Source organism: Eptesicus fuscus, chromosome 22 (assembly GCF_027574615.1).
Source record: "Eptesicus fuscus isolate TK198812 chromosome 22, DD_ASM_mEF_20220401, whole genome shotgun sequence".
Lineage (NCBI taxonomy): Eukaryota > Metazoa > Chordata > Mammalia > Chiroptera > Vespertilionidae > Eptesicus > Eptesicus fuscus.
In genome coordinates this window covers 14,817,320-14,834,882 of record NC_072494.1, presented here as the reverse complement: position 1 = coordinate 14,834,882, position 17,563 = coordinate 14,817,320, and the positions used below count along the sequence as shown (strand labels likewise).

The following is a 17,563-nucleotide window of genomic DNA, read 5'->3' as shown; positions in this document are numbered from 1 at the left end:
TCCCTTCCGCCTTTCCATCTCTTGCAGCCTTCAGGTACACCTGGCTTTCCCCGACCAGGTCTGCTACCGGTCCCTTGAGGCACAGGGAGTTCTCAGAGCAGGAGAGGGGTGAATCCGGTGCTGGCTGTGGTGATGCCAGTGTGTGGGGCACTTCCGGCCCTCCCACACAATCGCCCCCTTGTGCCTCATCTGTCTGCCCACACAAAGACTCCATTCTCTGGGGGCCCTGAGCTCATCTCTGCCTTCTTGCTTCTCCCCCACCAGCTTCTCCCCTCCCAACTTCTCCAGCACCTCCACGGGGATGGCAGCGCGCTCCCCAATAGTTGGTGTTGGTGGCCCTCATGCATCTTGGGAGCCCTGGCGGTTACCCTAGGCCTCCTTGGTTGCTCCAGCTGGAGGGAGTGCGTTTCCAACCAGGGTCTCAGTCTGGGGACAGTGCCAGGAAGATTGGGACAAGGATTCAGGGGCTCAACTGCATGTGGGCATCAGAGAGACAGGCTTCGTTTTTCTAATCCCTTTGGCCTACTTGGAGTTCTCCCTTTCTTTCCTGTCTAATGAAATAGATACAGAAACAACTCCAAACGGAGATGCAAAACAAATCACCAAAGGGAATTAGCCAACAAAACAGAAATGCCTTAGGGAAGGAGGGTGTGAGTGTCAACGGAGGAAATAACTTACAGGAGCCTTTCCATTCCTTGGGGTGAGATCAGTGGATGAAAAGTACTACTTTTGAATTCTGGGACCTTCAAGCCAGTGGACCCTTCACCATCCTGTCTTGAGCGTGGCAAAGAAGCCGCACAGGAGGAAAGCAGGGGCTTAGGAAATGCCATCTGTTTTGCCAGGGACTAGGAGATGCCTTCTTCAGAGGGAACCTTCATGTCACCCCAGGTTCTGATCAGAGCTCCTTCTCCAAAATCAACCTCTCCCTGTATCCTCCTCAGGGACCTTCTGCAATGGAGCCACTGCCTTCCCGAAACCATAAGTTTCTGTTGAGTGTAATGTGCCTAGTAATATGCTAAACCAACTGACATTGGAGAGATTTTTAGGGCTCAGTCCCTACTTTAATAGACCGTACAATCGCCCTAGCTGGTTTGGCTCAATGGATAGAGCGTCGGCCTGCGGACTGAAGGGTCCCGGGTTCGATTCTGGCCAAGGGCACATGCCTGGGTTGTGGGCTTGTTCCCCAGTAGGGGGCGTGCAGGAGGCAGCCAATTGATTCTCTCTCAACATTGATATTTCTATCTCTCTCTCCCTCTTCCTTCCTCTCTAAAATCAATAAAATATATTTTTTAAAAAATAGACTGTACAATCTTACTGGTCTAGAGGGCCTCTTGGTTCACAAACAATAATGCTAATCAACCCTGCCTCCAGCTTCTGTTTCTCATTTTGGGGCTTCCTTTTAGAGGTCTACAGTCAGATGTGCAGAACTATAGAATTCTTTAACCACAAGAATATCTGAGAATTCCACTAATAAAGTAATCGTCATGGCATCTGATATCTTCTCTGTCCTGTAGCTTAGGGAACTGTGTGAGGGGAAGGATATGCACATATAACCTGGCCCCATTTCTCTTCCCAGACTATTTTGTTGTTGTTGTTAATCTCACCTGAGGATATCTTTCCATTGACTTTTAGGGAGAGTAGGAGACAGAGGGAAAGTCAGAAAGAAACACCAACGTGAGAGAAACACATCCATTGGCTGCCTCCTGCACGAGCCCCAACCAGGGCTCAGGCCAGGGAGAAGCCTGCTACCAAGGTACGTGCCCTTGACCAGAATCGAACCCCAGACCCTTTGGTCCGCAGGCCACGTTCTGTGTATCCACAGCCGAACCAGCTAGGGTTATCTTCCCAGACTTGGAAGTTTATAGGCTCAAGTATGAAAAATTGCAGTTAAATCTTGTCTCTTCCACTTACTAATTTTATTACATCTGACAAGTTACTTAACTGCTATACCTCAGTTTTTCCTCATCTGCAAATTGGGGAGGTTGTTTAAAGATTAATTATGTAATCCATGTGAAATTAATAAATGTTAGCTTCAAAAAGAAAATGAACAGAGACTGCATAGGGCAAAGATCATGTACATTACAACAGTGGCCTCACTTACTTGTCCTCCTTGGAACTTGATTATTCCAGATTGAAAGTCCCCCTCCACGGCCTGATTTTTAATTTTGTTAGAAGGCATTTTCTTAGGACTCACTAGTATCTTCTTTCGTCTGGTATCCACCAACATACTTCTTATGTCTCCTCACAGCCCTTGAAGAATGGCCCTTCAGATACAGAGAATGCATTGGACTGATCATGGTTTAAGCGAGTTAGGGAAGAGGACTATACCTTCCATGAGGGCAGGGACTATCTCATTTACTGTTATAGCCCCAGCATATGAAAGAGTGCCTGATGACATAATAGGTCCTCTATCATGTGTACTAATAACAGTCAGTGAAAGCATTAAAATTAGGGGGTTAGTAGAGAAATAATTTTCAGTTCAGTATAAGACTACTACCAATAGAATACCAACAGAAGCTGAATTTTGAACTAAGAGGGTGAAATTCTTGGAAAAGTGAGGAAACCCATACGTTACTATTTATGTTTATTGAGTACTTACTGTATCCTTAGCACTCTCCTGAGCATTTTATATTTTTATTGATTTCTGAGAGAGAGGGAGAGACAGAAACATCAATGATGAGAATCATTGATCCGCTGCCTCCTGCACACCCCATACTGGGAATTGAACCCTGACCTCTTGGTTCATAGGTCGATACTCAACCACGGAGCCACACCGATCAGGCTGTCCTGAGCATTTTATTTTATTTATTTAATTATTTATTTTTAAAAATATTTTATTGATTTTTTACAGAGAGGAAGAGAGAGGGACAGAGAGTCAGAAACATCGATGAGAGAGAAACATCGATCAGCTGCCTCCTGCACACTCCCCACTGGGGATGTGCCCGCAACCAAGGTACATGCCCTTGACTGGAATCGAACCCGGGACCTTTCAGTCTGCAGGCCGACACTCTATCCACTGAGCCAAACCGGGTTCGGCTGTCCTGAGCATTTTAAATGGACTATTTTATAATCCTCACAATTATCCTATGAGCTCAGTACTCTTATTAGTCATTCCCATTTTTACAGACAGGGAAACTAAGGCATCTGGATATATAAAAAGCCAGGGGCCATCATGACCACAACAACTGAACAGATGACCGAACATGGGCTGCATGGGGCGACAAGGCTGGCAGGGGGGATAGTGAGGGACGACCAAACGAGTGAACAGCAGGCTGCGTGGGGCGACCAGGCCGGCAGGGGGGTAGTTGGGGGCGACCAGGCTGGCAGGGGGGGCAGTTAGGGGTGATCAGGCAGGCAGGCAGGTGAGCAGTTAGGAGTCAGCGGTCCCTGATTGTGAGAGGGATGTCTGACTGTCGGTTATCCCCTGAGGGGTCCCGGATTGGAGAGGGTGCAGGCTGGGCTGAGGGCCGCCCCCCATGCACAAATTTCGTGCACCAGGCCTCTAGTCCTATATAATAAAGAGCTAATATGCAAATGGTCGTCACACTCTTGTGCAGGGTGGGGACCTGAGGCCTGGCCGGGGGACCTGAGGCTGTGCCCCCCACCCTTCTTCCCCATGCTGGGGCTGGGGACCTGAGGCTGTGCCCCCTGCCCTGTGGGGCTTGACGGAGGTGAGGGCCGTTGGGTCTGGGTCTCCTGTGATTTCAAGGTGCACGCATGTGGGCGGGGACTTGACTCTGGGTCTTGTGGTGTGCCCCAGACTCTGACAGGAGGGAGATGTTCATATACATTTTACTAATTTTCTTTCCTCTCTGACACTTGTATTATAGAGAAAGGGCAAATAGCAATATTAAAATATTTCCTCTAATTCCCTTTTAATGTGCAGAATTTCATGTACTGGGCCATTAGTAGAGAATATAAATTAACTTGCTCCCAAATCACACAACTGGTAAGAGGTACAGCAAAGATCCAAACCCAGGTAGTCTAACTCCAGAGACCATGTTCTTTTTTTTTTTTTTTTAATGTATTTTATTGACTTTTTACAGAGAGGAAGCGAGAGAAATAGAGAGTTAGAAACATTGATCAGCTGCCTCCTGCACACCCCCTACTGGGGATGTGCCCGCAACCAAGGTACATGCCCTTGACCGGAATCGAACCTGGGACCTTTCAGTCTGCAGGCCTATCCACTGAGCCAAACTGGTTCCAGAGTCCATGTTCTTTACCTGGACACTATACTAGAATGAAACAAGGTTTTTTTACCCACTTAAAATAAGAATTGGGGCATGCCTCTGCATGTGCGTATGTGTGTGTGTGTGTGTGTGTGTGTGTGTATGTGTATGTGTGTGTGTGTGTGTGTGTGTGTGTATGTTCAGGGTCCTTCTTTAGTGTGTGGCCACGCCCTTCATTAGTTTAATTTCCAGTGCAGAGCACGACTTCTAAATGATGTGAAGAACATGTTCTAGTGCTTCTGGAATCAGTTGTTTCTGGGCTCAAAGCACTGCATAGTCAGTCACTAATTAGCTGTTTGGACTTTGCAAGTTAACTTAACCTCTCTGAGCCTGTTTTTTGATCTACCCGTATTCAAATTTCAGCTCTGCCACTTAGCATTTTTAACTTTGTACCTCCTTTTTCCTCATCTGTAAAATGAGGATAATAATTACTCCACAGTTACGAGAAGATAACCCATGTAAAGCTCTTTGAAAGAATAATGCATGTATAGCTCAGTCTCTTTCCCCAAACGTCAGCTATTGTAATTCCCTCAACACATTCTGATACTTGTTGCTTATCACTGAGGTGGTCAAGAAATGCTAAGTAAGTTTAGGTGGGTCTAACAGCTTCTGGGAATAGCAAGAGGAGTTGGGCCTTGAGTTGATTAGGGGGAGTGGGGTAAGGAGGCTGTTTCCTTCACTGTGAACCTAACCAGACAAGATCCCGAGAGAAGGAGCTAGGAGGGCTTTGCACACCGTAATTTCTCAGCAATTTGGCTAGCTGCCTTTTTTTTCTGCTGCCATGGGTTAGTTACGACAGGACCATGCTGGGGTACGATGAAGACTAGGAAGTTCAAGGCCTTTGGCAGACTGAGACAGGCCACGCCCCAAATAGAAAGCAAGGCCTAAGCGCCTAAAGCTACTTCTTTCGTGAAATTCATGGATTTTCTCGGGATGAAACACCACCTAACACAGAGCCCAGCGCCGTTCGCCAGTTTCCATCTTTAGAATTGGAAGAATGAGAGCTAGCCAAAGGGGAATCCCGGTTTTGGGATACTGGGGTACGGCGGCTGCCTGGGGACCAAAACGTCTCCAAGGTAAAGTTGCAGCCTGAAGCGATTTTTTGACCCCCGACACTTAATGGACTGCTGAAGACCCGGATGTGTCTGGGACTGGTCGAGGTACCCATTAACGCGCCCCCGCTAGACCATCCCCCTCCTCCGTTTAGAATTGGGTTTCAGGTACGCCAATCATCACTTCGCCAGCCACTCACTCTTCAAGGGTGGGGTGTAGTCCCGGCATCCCCTCTCTTATTGGTATGGCCTAGAAGAAGAGGGCGGGGAGGCCGGCTTAGGTTGCCCAATGGGCGTCGTGGCGTGTGGGTAAGGCGGAGCCGAGGCGCTTGGCAGCTGCCCAATCAGCGTCCTTGTTTGTGTGGTGCCGCCGCCGCCGGTGCAGCCGCCGCCGCCGCCGCTGCCCCCGTCTGTACCGCAGTGTCTGCTCCGCCCGCCTGCCCCGGTCCGGCCCGCCCCCCTCTCCCACCTCCGTCCTTCGTCCCGTCAGCAGGGTACGGAACCCACTGTGCCGTCGCCTCTTCCTTTTTCGACGCCTCCGCCGCCGCCTGAAGAGGCGAGCTAGCTGGGAGTTACACCGCCACCGCCAGGTGAGGAGCTCTGGCCTAGGCCAGCCTGGCCGCCCGCCCGCCCGGGGGCGGTGAGGAGGGAGGAAGGGAGGGAGGGAGGCTGGGAGGAGGCGGTGGTGGCGGAGGTGGGGGAAGGGAAAGGTGGAGGGGCGGGGGAGGGGAAGCGCCCGCGAGCCGACGCCCGCCCGCGCGCCCCCGCCTTGCGTCCCCCTCCCCCCACCCCGGCACCGCGCGCCCCCGCATCACGCTCCCCCTTCACCTCATCCCCTCCCCCCGCTCCGTGCGCGCGCCCCGGTCTTTCACTTCGGCCTCGCGCGCCCTCAGCTCCCTTCATTCCTTCTCCTTTTACTCTTTCTCCCCTCCCTCGCGCCCCGTTTCCCCCGCCATCCCCGCTTTCAGTCACTGCCTCATGCCCGCCATGCTCCCCTTCTTTCCTCTCTGCGCGTCCCCCCCTTTAACTTTCCACCCCCGGTGGTGCCCTCAGGGTGCGGGGGCCGCTCCCTGCTTTCAGTCTGGTGTTTGGCGGCGGTTGGGACAAATGGGGGATTCTGAAGGGTAAAGGAAGCACGAGGTAATTATCTTTATTTAGGTAAAGGAATCAGGAGCGCAGAACCCGACCCCTTTATTTCGTCGTCGTCGTCCACGGTCCCCTCGCGCTCCCTTAGGAAAAGGGAATTGTCTCAGTCTGTGTGGACACTTAATCTTGTGTAGCGACCAAACCACCCCTTTCCTCAGCTGGGCTTCTGGGACACACCGGGTCTGTATCCCAGTTCATTGCTTGAGGGTCTGTGTGGAATCAGAACTTACCCTTCCCTAACCAATCCGGGACTTAGAGTACTTTTTGCTTCCCTGCTCTCAGTTACACCAAGGAGCTAGCCACTCCTGTGAGTGCCAAGGTTTGGGTGCCACTCGCTGGCCCGGGACCTTTCTCCCCTCATAAAGGTATGGTAGCTTCTTTGCACTCTTTCCCCAGCATCAACTTCCTTCCAGACACTAGCTGTTAGCTCATAGGACTGGCACTGAGTTGGAGATGGAGGCATTGTGGTGGGTGGGTGGCTGACTAGCAAGCTTTTCTGCTTCTGTCATCTGGAGAATCAGGTAGCCTCCCAGGAACAGTTTTCTCCTTTCTGATCAATAATTATTTGAAGCCCTTCTGTGTGAAACGGAGCTGGGAGATAATTTTAGCAAAGCAAAAGCAGACTGCAACAGAGATTTGGACTTGCAGCAGCTGGAATAAAAAAGCAGGTTCAACAGATCTGTGTTGGAGAAGAGCTGATGTTTTTGAGTTTTTGAAACACGTTTCTCTCTAAAAATTTACTTTTACAAAATGTGATACAAAAATGAAAAGAAATGTTCCTCCAGCCCTCCAGTCCCCCTTTCAGTGCAGATGAACTTCTGATTGTTTTCTGGCAGCAACATGGTGTCCATATGTTGTCTATATGTTGGAGATGAACCTACTTGGGAGTTTAATGGTAACTTTATTGTGTTTTTTCTTTGATACACTGACTCTTGAAAGTCTGATAACCACTTTTGATGCTGGAGAGTCTTGATAAGAATGCTAAAAGTAGCATTTCTGTTGGTACTTGATTGGGAGGGAGGCTACTTCTGGAGCTGCTAAAGGTGCTACTGAGGAGATCGATATATTTTGAGGGAAGACTCACACCTGTTGGAAATGATGCTGTTTTTTGTGTGACTGATACCCAGTCTCTGACTGTTTTGGGATGGGCTGGGTTAAGGATAGTTTTTCCTTGGGCTTCTTGAGCAGATAGGTTGTATGAATAAGGAGTTAATTAATGGGAGTACTGATCTGGTAGTGCTGTCTTCCGTTTTTAGAAAAACGTAGTTTTTAGTCTAGTGGCAGTGATAGTCATCTTGATAAAGACTGAGGAAGAAAAGTATTAATGAGCAGGTATCAGAAGGCTGGACCTGTGTGTGGGCTGAGTGACCCAGTTTGAGAAGAGGTGAAGCTTAAGGACTTTTGTCCTGCCTATTCCTTATTTAAGAACACTTTCCATGAGGTGAGAGTGATTTGTAGCTGACAGCAGCATCCATCTTTGTTTTATGACACTGTGGTTTGCTTCCCCTGACTGTGGGTGATGTCTGTTAACTTCCTGTTTAGAGGCAGTCCGAATAGGGTCTGAATAGAGGCTGCATTCAAATACGAATCTAGGAACAATGTTAACCAGGTTCCCTGATCAGCCCTTCACATTTAAGTTCTAGCAGAAACTCTTATTGCTGTGTTTAGCATAAGGCCACAGGGAGGTGGGGAGGAAGATGTGAGAAATTGGTTCTGAATCTGATAGTCTTAAAGTATATTCAAAAACCTGTGTATTGTCCTCTCCCTTTTGGGAGGCAAATGTCCCCATTCGGTCCCTGTGTTCCCCATCCCCTACCCCTTTTTTTTTCTTCTGGCTGGACCTGGTTACCAGGTTGGGTTTTGGTTCGAGAACAGCAGTGTGGAAGAAGGGTCAGTGTGTCAGTAATAGTATCCTAGTCATATTCTGGGATATCCAGCTTCATACTAGCCTTAAGCAGTAGTGTATATGGAAACCAGGCCTCTGGTTTTAATTTACTGATTTTTTTCTTTTTTGCACACCCACCAAACTGGAGGTTCACGTGTAGAGGAACAGTATCTGTGCTGTCCTGGTTTCTAGATTGGGGAGCATATTCCGTATTAGCCACCCATTGGGAGTCATGCTGACAAGCAGCCCCTCTGCACTCAACTCAGAATGTTCATTTTGTTTGGCTCATTGAGAAAAACCAAACCAGCTTTGGTTGATTAAAACAAATGCTATAGACATCCTAAGATTTGAACCATAACTGGGACCGAGGGACTTTCTTTTCCAGATCCTTTGCAGTACTTAAAGAGTCCTGAATCAGTACATTATCAAGGCACAATAGACAGGCATTTTCTGAGGCCATTTGGAGGGAAAGAAAAAGGAAAAAAAAAGATATGAACCCAGATTGACTATAAATCTAGTCCTGGCCTAAAGCTGTCCACCTCTTGCTCAGAAGAAAAAAAAAGCAACCTATCAGACAGTGCCACACAAAGTTGCAGTTCGCCTGCATTGGCTAAGCCTGAGAAAAGATAACACATAAGGCAGTTCAATTTCTGTTGAAAAGGACTGGCTTTTGGGGGGGAAAGCTTCTGTTAGCCATATTATTTGTTTTATTCTTAATAATTCCTCTGATGCTTTTTCTGTAGGTTACTGGTTGGAGATTTCGGTGGCTTTAAGGTCCATAAAGCAGAGAGGCTCTTACATTTGTGTACTAATGATGAAAATCTCTGAAGAGTAGATCTAATTTGAAATGCTCCCGCCTCATGTTCCATCTTTTACCTTCTATCTTATGGATATGTGAAATATTCCTGTGCAGTTTGGAGTTCATCCAGTAGGAAAGGATTGAACCAGTGCCATTAAGGGCTTAACCTGTCTCATATACCTTATAGATGGTGTCTCCCTCAAAAATCCTCTATTTTTTGCCATTGCCTTCTTAAGTTGCTATCATCTGGCAAGAAACTATCAAGAGTTTTGGGTTATAGTACCAACAGCAACAGATGAATAAGAGCATATATTTTGTTACTTTTGAGGTATGAAGTGGTCATATCCCAGACCTCAAAGAGTCATTAGTAATTGCAAAAGCTTCTTTGACAACATAATTGTTATTAATACTAACCAGTGAACTATTAAGGGAAATGACAATACTTCCTGAGCCATTCTCTGGTTGCTTTTCACATCTGGCTAGTATACATTTTTAAAATAATTTCAGGTTACTGTTATTTGAACCTGAAAGTCATGCTTTAAGCCTTCTGAGCAAAGCTTTTTTTTTTATTTTGTCTCATTTGGGAAAGGTGGGATTTGTAATATAAATATAGGCTGCAATGTTAGTAGGATTTAAGTTAGATATTAGGATTAATAAATTTCTATTATGGTTGTGAGGGAGTAGAAATATTAACTGGAGAGCTTGTATTCACTTACCTAGAAGGTACTTACAAAATTAGCTTGTTGAGAGTATTTAAATTTACACTTCGTGGGAGGCAGGTTGTGAGCTAATAAGTGGCAAATTGGAATAGTAGAACACAGGTGTAGAGAGTCTAGAAATATTGGTTCAAATCCTAGCTGCTTTGCCACTTATTAGCTACTAGTATATGACTTTGGGTAAGTCTCATCATTTTTGAATTCTCATTTCTGTCAGAGTAAAAGCCAGTCCTTATAGTGGCCTATAAGGTCTTACATGATCTGCCTGCCCTCCTCACCCCTTCTCTTTTGATTATCATCCTCCCGCTTTGTTCACTCCATTCAAGCCACATTGACTTATTCTTTAAATACAGAGGTGGGGAAAAGTAGGTTTATAGTTGTATGTGAAACAGTTTATTCTTGTATTATTTATTAATTATTGTATTATTTACTCGTATTACAATTGTAAACCTATTTTTGCTTACCCCTGTATATCAACCATTGTTTTTTTTCTAAACCTTCACCCGAGGATATGTTTTTTATTGTATATATGTGTGGGTTTTTTGTTGTTGTTGTTTTTTAGAGAGAGTAAGGGAGAGGGAAAGAGAAACATCAGTTGGTTGTTTCCCCTACATGCCCTGACCATGACAGTGTGAGATTGAACCCCCAACCTGAGTATGTGCCCTGACCAGGAAGTGGACCCAAGACACACAGGACGATGCTCTAACCGAGCCACACTACATTGGCCAGGGCTCAGCCACATTCTTTATCTTAGGACCTTTGCCCTAGCTATTCCCTCCAGTGGGAAATAGCGAGTTTTTCCCAGAGATAATACAATTGAACCATTTTCTAACTTCCTTCAAGTCTTTGCTTACTAGTAAATGACACCTTTTCAATGAGACCTTATCCTACCACTATTTAAAATTGTACCTTTAGCCCTAGCCAGTTTGTGTCAGTGGATAGAGCATTGGCCTGTGGACTGAAGGGTCTAGGGCAGTGGTCGGCAAACTGCGGCTCGCAAGCCACATGCGGCTCATGAGCTGCGGTTTGCCGCTCAGTTGACTAGTGAGTTTGCAGACCACTGGTCTAGGGTTCCATTCTGGTCAAGGGCACATACCTTGATTGCAGGCTTGATATCCGGCCCCAGTCAGGGTGCATGTCGGAGGCAACTAATCAATGTGTCTCACACCAATGTTTCACTCTCTGTTTCTCCCCATCCCTTCCACTCTCTCTAAAAATTAATGGAAAAATATCCTCAGGTGAGGGTTAACAACAACAACAACAAATTATTCCTTCTACTATCACCCTGTTACTCCTAATCCTTCCTTACTCCATTTTCTTTTTCATTGCACTTACAACTTTATAACATACTGATTTGCTTTTTGGGTCCTTTCCTATTGTATAAGGTCTATGAAGGCATGGATTTATTTTGTTTTGTGTAATACCTAGTTCAGTACCTGACATACAGTTAATACTCAAGTATTTGTTGATCAGATAGGAATAAAACTTTTCCTAACCTCATGTATGTTTACCTCATGTTTGTTTATAACGAAAGTATGAAGTGTGATAAGCATAATATGAGATCTTAAAATGTGAACCTTGTAGTATGATTAAAATAATGGTACATAATACTTGGTTACTGAAAAAATAATCTTCATATATATAAATATTATTACATCTCTTCTAAACTCCAGTTCTTTTATTCCAGTTGTCTATTGTGTGCTGGACATATTCACCTCTATTCCATTGGTGCCTCAAACAACATTTCTATCATCTGTTTCCCTTCTATGATTCATTGAGTTACCTAAGCCAAAAATGTGAGCATCTTTGTCAATTCTCTCTCATCCATTCCTTTTTTATTTTTTTTTCATTCCTTTTTTTTTTTAATCCATTACTTTTTTTAATACTTCTGAATCTAACTTTTTCTGTATTTCCATTGCTGGTCTTCTAATTGACACCCACAATACTTATTTGAAACATTGCCATAATCTCTTATAGGTCTCTCTGCTTTTTAGTCTTATTCCCTTTTATTTTTAAACTAGGGGCCCAGTGCATGAAATTCGTGCATGGGTAGGGTCCCTAGGCCTGACCAGCGATCAGGGCTGATTAGGGTCTTCCTTCCCTGACTGCCGGTTGGGGCCTTCCTTCGTTCTGCGCCGCCCCCTGGTGGTCAGCGCACATTATAGTGAGTGGTCGAACTCCCGGGCTGTCAAACTCCTGAGGGGACAATTTGCATATTAGCCTTTTATTATATAGGATTTTTTACAGTTCCCACCTGAGGATATGTGTTATTAATTTCAGAGAGAGAGGGGAACATCGATTGGTTATCTCCCATTTACGCCCTGACCAAGGATGGAACCTGCAACATAGATAAGTGCCCTAACTGGAAATTGAACCCACAGCTTTTTGGTGTACGGATGACCCTCCAACTAAATGAGCCACCCGGCCAGGACATTCTTATTCTAAACTCTCAATCATATTGTCTTCACAATGGCCTAACACAGAGACCTGATTATTCAGTGTCCCCTTCACAAAAGTATTCAATAGTTTCTAATCAGTTAAAGGTAAAATTTAAACCTTACCTAGTATTTAAGGCCCTTTGTAATTTTGGCCTTTGCCGTAGCCTGCCTTTTCTCCCTTACAGTTTATATGTGGGCAAATAACTGTTCTTTTAGTTCCCAGATCAACTTCCAAATTTCATTTCAAATGCTGCTTTCTCTGGAAAGCCTTCTCTGACATGCCTAAAGAGACTTAGAAATGCTTTCTTCTTGGATCTCACTCTAATTTATAAATATTATTTATCTCCCCTTAGTGGTCTATAAACATCCTGAAAGAAGATACCATTTTTAAAAAAATATATATTTTATTGATTTTTTACAGAGAAGAAGGGAGAGGGATAGAGAGCTAGAAACATCGATGAGAGAGAAACATCGACCAGCTGCCTCCTGCACACCCCCTACTGGGGATGTGGCCGCAACCAAGGTACATGCCCTTGACCGGAATCGAACCTGGGACCTTTCAGTCCACAGGCCGACGCTCTATCCACTGAGCCAAACCGGTTTCGGCACCATTTTTTTTTTTTTTTACTATTGTGTCTCCAGTGCCTAGCATGGTGCCTGTCACCTAAAGATATTTTAAAATGAATAATCCTATGGGTTGAAAAAATGCTGCATACATTTAGAAGCTGCTCCTTTTGTTATGTTCTGGAGGCAGAAGAACAAAGTTGGAGTTTTAGTTCTACCATTTATCATTTGTGTGACCTTGGTTGAGTCATTTGAAGTCTCCAAGCCATGGTTTCCTGAGATTAGAAATAAGGATCAATAGCTGCTTTATCTGTTTCACTAGGTTTCTGTGTCAGTCATATAAAGGTGCTTTATAAACTGTAAAGCCCTGTACAATTGTTAATTATTATGAGCTGATACAAACTGAGCTTTCCTCACAACCCATTTTTCCTCATTGATAATGAGGCCCTTTCTATCACTGAAGCCATAAATACTCTTCTACAAAATGTTCTCATGTTCACTTTTTCTTTTTTTTTTTAAATTGATTATATATATAGAGAGAGAAACATTGATTTGTTGTTCTACTTACTTATGCATTCATTGGTTGTTCCTTATACTAGGTGTATTGGTTAATAATGCAGATTTTGTAATCAAAGGAAACATAATTTCAAGAGAAACATCAAAAGTGCTTTGTTCAAACTAATGTCCATTGCTAGCTACATATTTCCCCCATCTTTCAGGTAATTTGTGGATACTGTCCCAATAGAACTTTTCTTGTTTTGAGGCAAACCATTCAGAGACCCAATTTTCCACTTCTTCGTACGTTTTGAAGTGCTGCTCAGAAAGTGCGTGTGCCATCGATCGGAACAAGTGGTAATCTGAAAGAATAAGTGGTCTGGTGAATACAGCGGGTGGGTTAATATTTCCCAGGCAGGATCTTTTAAAGTGTCTTTAACTGGTTTTGAAGTGTGATGGTGCGTCATCATGAAGCAAAATTACTTTGCTGTGTCTTCTGGCACATTCTGGTCGTTTCATGATCAAAGCGTGGTTCACATTGATTATTTATTGTTGGTAGCGATCAGTATTAACGGTTTCACCTGGTTTTAGAAGCTCATAATACACTACACCAGGGGTCCTCAAACTTTTTAAACAGGGGGCCAGTTCACTGTCCCTCAGACGGTTGGAGGGCCGGACTATAGTTTAAAAAAAACTATGAACAAATTCCTATGCACACTGCACATATCTTATTTTGAAGTAAAAAAACAAAACGGCAAAAACACCCGCATGTGGCCCCGCGGGTTGTAGTTTGAGGACGCCTGCACTACACCTTCCTGATCCCACCAAACGCAGAGCATTGTCTTCTTTCTGAATCGATTTGGCCTTGCAGTCGATGTTGATGGTTGCCCTGGATCAACCCATGATTTTGTGCGTTTGGGATTCTCAAAATAAATCCACTTTTCATCGCCAGTCACAATTCAGTGCAAAAAAGACTCTTTCGTGCAGTTGAAGCAACATTTTACTGATGACTTTTCGGTTTTCCATTTGTCTTTCGTTCAGTTGATGTGGCACCCATTTTCCTTCCTTTAAAATCTTTCCCATTGCTTGTAAACGATTGGAAATTGTTTGCTGAGCAACGTTTAATCTTTCTGCAAGTTGTTTTTGAGTTTGACATTCATCTTCACCCAATTATGCTTGTAATTGTTGGTCTTCAAACTTTTTCGGTTGACCTGGACGTTCTTTGTCTTTCACATCGAAATCATCACTTTCAAAGCGTTTAAACCAGCATTCACAAGTATCTTGAGATGGAGCATGTTCACCATAAGCTTCCCGAAGTATTCAGCAACACTTTTCTTCAAAATAAAGTAATGAATTAAAACTTTCCGCAAATGTTCTTTTTTTGGGGGCACGAAATTTGACTTTTTAAAAAAATATATATTTGATTGATCTTTTACAGAGAGGAAGGGAGAGGGATAGAGAGTTAGAAAGATCCGATGAGAGAGTAACATCGATCAGCTGCCTCCTGCACACCTCCTACTGGGGATGTGCCCGCAACCAAGGTACATGCCCTTGACCAGAATCGAACCTAGGACCTTTCTGTCTGCAGGCCGACGCTCTATCCACTGAGCCAAACTGGTTAGGGCTGAAATTTGACATTTTTAAGCGTAAAAATACCTATGATGTTAACACCTTCAGAAAATTTGACATAAAGTTTTGAAGCTTGTTGTCAATACAATAAAATAGCATACATATCAAATTGAATATATGTCAACATATGTGTAACTCCATCTATTGAAAAATCTGCATTATTAACTGGTATGCCTAGTATATGCCCTGACGGGATCAAACCTGCAACCTTGGCATTATGGGATGACCTAATCAATTGAGCTCCCCAGCCAGGGCCTCTTCATGTCATTTTTATCAGTAGGTGTAGTGTACTCCTGTATATCATCTTAAGTGTGGCAAATTTAAAGGCTTTTTCTATATCCCCGTGGATAAAAAGGTTGCAAAATCCTGGGAAGTTACACTTCTCATGGAGTTCCTCAGTCATGAATTTTATATTTTCTGAGATTTAAAAGAAATTTGCATTTTTGCAACTTTTAGAACTTAAAAGGAATTTAAAAAATGTAACTGCAGCCCAACTAGCGAGGCTATGTGGTTGAGCCTTGACCTATGAACTAGGAGGTCACAGTTCGATTCCCACTCAGGGCACATGCCCAGATTGTGGGCTTGATCCCCATTGTGGGGTGTGCAGGAAGCAGCCCATTAATGATTCTCTCTCATCATTGATGTTTCTACTTCTCATTCCCTCTCCTTTCCTCTCTGAAATCAATTAAAAAGTAACTGTAAGCTGATTTGTTAAACACTTTTTTTGTGTAAGGCTTTTTACTATTTTAATTCTTATAGTAACTCTGTGAGGGAGATCTTTTTACTGATGAGAAAACTCAATCCAGGGAACTTGTCATTTTGCTGGAATCTCACATATTAATAAAAGTGGTGAATATAACATTATTTGAACAACTCTGATTCCAAAAGTTTTGATCTTACCATATTCCTATCATTTCTTATAGACTTTTGTTTTGACTTTTTTATTTTTAAAAATATTTTTTGATTGATTTCAGAGAGGGAGAGAGAGAGATAGAAACATCAGTGAGAGAGAATCATTGGTTGGCTGCCTCCTGCATGCCCCCTATTGGGGATCGAGCAGGAAACCCTGATAATGTGCCCTGACTAGGAATTGAACTGGGACCTCCTGGTTCATTTGTCAATGCTCAACTTCTGAGCCACGCTGGCTGGGCTATTGTGCCTTTAAAAAAACCCCAGCAAAACCCATGATAGTTCTCAGTATTAAAAGATTTTATGTAAAAAAAAGTTATATGATCAAGTAGGTTTTGAAAAATTCTGCATTAAATTAAGGCAGATTTTATTTTATTTTAAATTTTGTTTTGTTTTTTGTTAATCCTCACCCAAGGATATTTTTTCCATGGATTTGTAGAGAGTATGTGGTGGGGAGAAACATCCATGTGAGAGAGACACATCGATTGGTTGCCTCCCGAATGTGCCCTGACTAGGGCTGAGGATTGAATTTGCAACCCAGATACATGCCCTTAACTGGTGTGTGGGCCCATGCTCTTAACCACTGAGCCAGGGCTTAAATAGGTTTTTATTGATTTGGGGGGGCGGGGGGGGGGGGGGGGAGAGAGAGAGGGAGAGAAATAGCAAAGAAACATCTATCAGTTGCCTCCTGCACGCTTCCTACTGGGGATTGAGCCCACAACCAGAAACTGAACATGTGACCTCTTAGTGCCTGGGACAGTGCTCAACCCACTGAGCCACATCAGCCAGGGCAAGGCAGATTTCATTTTTTAAATTGATTTGAGAGAGAAAGAGAGAGAAACATTGTTTTGTTTTTCCACTTATTTATTGGTTGATTCTTGTATGTGCCCTAACCAGGGATTGAAACCACAACCTTGACATATTAAGACAACACTCTGACCAGCTGAGCTACTGTCCAGGGCTCAGATTTCTTTACCACATGACTTCCCATAGCCTTGCATTGTACATTGGGAGTGGTAAAAGAATGGCTAAAGGATGCAGAGCTTCTCAAAATTATTTGAACATCAAAGAGCATCTTAGAGTGATCTCACTGAATGCTTTGAGAATACTGTACTTCGCTATTCTGCTTCCCTGTAGTTCCTCTGTGGATTGAATTTTTTTAATGAGTTGCAACTTTGGAATGAGGGTGAGGGAATTGATTGCTTTTGTTTTTTTTGGTTTTCCAGAGAAATAGTATGGTGACATTAGGCCAGATATTTTTTAGAAACTTCATTGGTGTGGAGGCTGCATTCCCCAGCCCCCAACCCCGTGAAACTTCTAAGATAAGTGGCACAGTTCATCTGACTTGGCCCTACCTTCATTGAATTTCTAGGTGGATAACTGTAACTGAGCTGCTGGCCCCACCTTCTTCCATCTAACATGCTAGAAGCAGGAGAGTAAGGTTTCAACTTTGTGAGTGAGCAGAAGCCCTTGAGCCAGGAGCAAGAAACCCTTTCTTTCTGTAAAGATGGTCATATCACAGTAAGAAATCTATAAAGCCCATCATTCTTTTTCTTCTGTGAGACATGCAGATAGACCTGGGGATCAGAGGAGAGAAGATTGATACCTTTTATTTTTCAGTTTTTTTTAAAGTGGTATGTTGGTCTTTAAAACAAAACGAAACAAGAAATTTGTTCTGTATCTTTTAAATGCATAAAGGTT

At 43.9% G+C, this 17,563-nt stretch overlaps 1 protein-coding gene across 1 annotated transcript in view; it reads left to right on the top strand.

The window, feature by feature from the left end:
* Positions 1 to 5,655: 5,655 nt before the first annotated feature.
* GATAD2B (GATA zinc finger domain containing 2B) overlaps positions 5,656 to 17,563 on the top strand; it is a 79,277-nt gene continuing 67,369 nt past the window's right edge. Inside the window, exon 1 of the mRNA XM_028131547.2 lies at positions 5,656 to 5,871. The gene's annotated coding sequence lies outside the window, so the exon portion shown is untranslated. The remainder of the gene's footprint in view (positions 5,872 to 17,563) is intronic.